This window comes from Chrysochloris asiatica, unplaced genomic scaffold, assembly GCF_000296735.1.
Source record: "Chrysochloris asiatica unplaced genomic scaffold, ChrAsi1.0 scaffold00175, whole genome shotgun sequence".
In the NCBI taxonomy this organism is placed as follows: Eukaryota; Metazoa; Chordata; class Mammalia; order Afrosoricida; family Chrysochloridae; genus Chrysochloris; species Chrysochloris asiatica.
In genome coordinates, this window is record NW_006408693.1 from 1,389,759 (window position 1) to 1,393,778 (window position 4,020).

The window sequence follows — 4,020 nt, forward strand, 5'->3', positions numbered from 1 at the left end:
CATAGCGACCCTGTATAGGGTTTCCAAGGAGCAGCTGGTGAGCTTGAACTGCCAACCTTGCAGTTCAAACGGCTTTGCAGTCTGGCACATTAACCCGCAGAGCCACACCAGTGTCAGAAAAATGTCAATACCACTCATGGTAAGAGATATCAGGATTCTACTGAAATGATTGGGATTCTTTTTTGAGATTTCAAAATATTGTACAGTAATATCCAGACAAAGCATATCATTAAATGATGAATTTATAGAATCATACAGAACCCTGATGTCACAATGGTTAAACACTTGGTTGCTAACCAAAAGGTCAGAGTTACACCTCACCAGCTAGCTACAGATGTGGCAATCTGCTTCTGTAATGTTTTTCAGCCTTGACAATACTACCGGGCAGTTCTACTCTGTCCTCTAGGGTGTCTATGATTCAGAATCCATGTGAACATTTTTACAACACTGCCTTTGGAATCCTTGTTCTAAAACTTGCTGCTTTATATCTTCTTACTCGGGATATTTTATTAGCTTATATGAAGTCCAACACCCTCTCATTCGAGACCATATTTGATTCGATACACAGTTTTTAATTCTAAAATATACTTCAATTTTAATAAAATGTTTTTAATGGAAGAAATCTTTCTCTTGTGAAAGTGTAAACTGAACAAAATAAATCACATTATTCACACTTAGCATTTGCCATTTCAAATATGCTTATGTAGAATCAGAATTTTTCCATCATGTAAAGAAGAGTCACATATTTTTCTCTAAATTAAAGAATCCATTATACATTTGAAAAATCTAACTCCATTTGGATACTCTTGACGCTTCAGAAAATTAAATTGGCTGATCATTTGTTTTCCAGGGTGAGCACTAACGGACAAAGCAGAATGTTAGCACTGCAACATTTATTGGCAAGCTTCACTTGTTTACTTCACTCTGCATATGAGCAGTCAATGGAACTTCTGTGCTTATGATAGTGTTCCAAATAACTCATCTCTCAATCCCATGCCCAGTTGGTTACTAAATTGTTGTTATTTGTCTATCCATTCTCTTCTCTTTTTGTCTATTGCAGTGTCTTTCGACTCTCATTTTTCTTTTTTAAATATGTTGTTGTTTTTGTTAGTGTCATCAAGTCGGCTTCAAGTCATAGCGACATTTTTTAGGGTTTCCAAGGAGCAGCTGATAGGTGATTCGTAGTCCAGTGCTAAAATATATTTTTATAATTTATTTTGATACACAGGTGACCCTTGCAGAACATGGTACCTAGAGGCTCTGACTTCCCATTCATCCAAAATTCTGCATGTAGCTTACAGTTGACCCTTGACTTACACAGGTTTCAACACATTGGATTCACTCATCTGCAGATTTTTTTTCAAATTGCTACTGCAATGAGCTCAGGTGTTATAAATATTCATTTAAAAGACTATAGGACACTAATCATCTCCACATGATGACTTTGTCTGAGCGTGGAATCCACATAAAAATTGGACAACTCAGTTCAAATCTGTGTTGTTTATAAGGTCAACTGTAATTTCAAATTTATAGAAAAGAAGCCAGAACAGTACAATAATCCCCTTCACCCAGAATCTACAGCTGTTTTCATTTGACCACAGTTTCCCCATTGATGTGTATGTGAGTGTACACATATATGTCTACATATATGTATGTCTTTGTCATTTTCAGAACTTTTGAGAGCAAACTTCAGACAAGATCTCTTATTATCCTTGAACAGTCCAGATTCTCCAGCATAACTTTCCCCATAACAAGAATTTACTGCCTACCTCCCACTATAGTAAATGAAGCAAACCTTTCCTACTACTCCCACTGATACGGGATACCTAATTGTAGTATCTCTGCTGGCATTAATGAGTAGTTACGTGGCACTGTGAGCTAAGGTGTCAGATTGCAAAGTCGTTTGAACTGCAAGGTCTGTGCTTCAAGCTCATCAGCTGCTCCTTGGAAACCCTATATAGGGTTGCTATGGATTGGAATCGACTCGGCGGCACTTCACAACACAACAAAAACCAGTAAAACATATGGAGCTCTGAGTTGTTACATAAGAAGTCAGATTCCCTGAGCCAAATGTGTTAAAGTAACATGTAAGCACTTTCTTTCATAGTCCCAGCTGAACCCAGCCTGCTTTCCAACCCTGCCAATTTTGTAGAAAAAAACTATTGAAACCATAAAGGACCCTCCACATCTCTCTATTTGCCAAAATCAATGCTATGTTAGTAAGAACCATTCAGCTAAACCAAACCCAAATCCTGACCTATAAATCACAATATATAGCACAGTAGTTATTGATTTATTTCACTACATTTTGGAGTAGTATTTTATCTCTCTATAATCAAAACTTCTAACAATCTCTCTCTTTTTTGCCCCAATACAGGAGTGAAGAAATTTAGAATTTCATTTAGCTGTCAAATATTGCAGACTACTCCAATCTGAAACAGTCATTCAATATTTCTAGGACTTTAATGTTCTTAATGGTTTTGAGGAAAACAAAGACTATAATCCATAGACTGACCTTAAAATATGGTCTAGTCATAGAGACTTCATGATCAGATTCAATTCACATATTTCAGGCAGTAATATCACAAAAATGACGCATTGCATCACAACATGAAGTACATAATATGAAAATCTCATAACACTAGTGATATCAGCTTTGATCATTTGGTCATGTTGCTGTTTAACATTTTTTTCTACTTTAAATTTACAATTTACTTTTTGTAGCTGATTTGTGGATTCTCTGGGTAAGGACTTAACACTAGCTGAAATGTTAGTTGTTCAAACTCATCCAGAAGTTCCTCAAAAGACAGGAGCAGCAATCTTTAGGATTTCCATGGTCGCAACCTTGAAAACTCTATGAAGCAATTGTAATCTGCACACATTGGTTTGTCATGAGTCAGAACCAACTCAATTCTAATTAACAAGAAGTTAACAACAAAAAATTAATTCTTAGTATTGAGTAGAGGGATACTTGATGGTTAAATTAATATCTTGTTCCTCATCAACTTCTACCCACCATCCTTAGTATTTGGGGATAACTCACAACAGAAACAATGACTGTCAAATTGTCATTCTACATTTCCAACATAGCATTTTACCATGAGAAAGAGGTTTTCTTGTTTGTTTTTTCCTCGTTTGCTATTTGTTTATCTATTTACTTACTTATATCAGGATACATTCATTTTATTGTTGTTAAGTGACATTGAAACAGTTCCAACTCATAGCAACACTATGCACAACAGAACAAAACACTGCTTGGCCCTGTGCCTTCCTTATAATTGCTGCTACACTTGAGCTCATAGTTGCTGCCAAGGTGCCAATCCATCATTCTCACTGACCCTCCCCTTTTCCAAGCATAATGTCCTTCTCCAGGAACTGGTCCTTCTTAATAATATGTCCAAAGCATGAGAGGCAAAGTCTGGTGATCTTGACTTCTATGGAACATTCTGGTTATACTTTTTCCAACACAGATTTGTCTGTTCTTCTGGAAGTCCATGGTACCTTTAATAATTTTCTCTAAGACCGTAACTCAAATGCATCAATTCTTCGACAGTCTTCCTTATTCGTCGTCCATCTTTCACATGCATGAGGCTACTGAAAATACCATGACTTGGATCAGGCATCCATGAGTCCTCAAACTGACATCTTTGCTCTTGAACACTTTAAAGAGGTCTTGTGCAGCAGATCCGCCTTGAGTTCTACTCTGCCTCCATGAGTGTTGATAGTAATATTTGTAATAATGATTTCAATCTTTTCTCCAATTATCATGGTATTATTTAGTGCACCAGTGGTGAGTATTTTGTTTTCTTTACATTGAAGTGCAACCTACATCAAAGGCTGTGATTTTTTATCTTCATCAGTAGTTTAAGTTTTCACTTTCAGCAAGTAAGCAAGGTTGCATCATCTGTATATCAGAAGTTGTTAATGAGTCTTCCTCTAATCCTGATGAGACCGTCCTCTTCATACAGTCCCACTTCTTGGACTATATGCACAGCATACAGATTGATGGTGAACAAATAC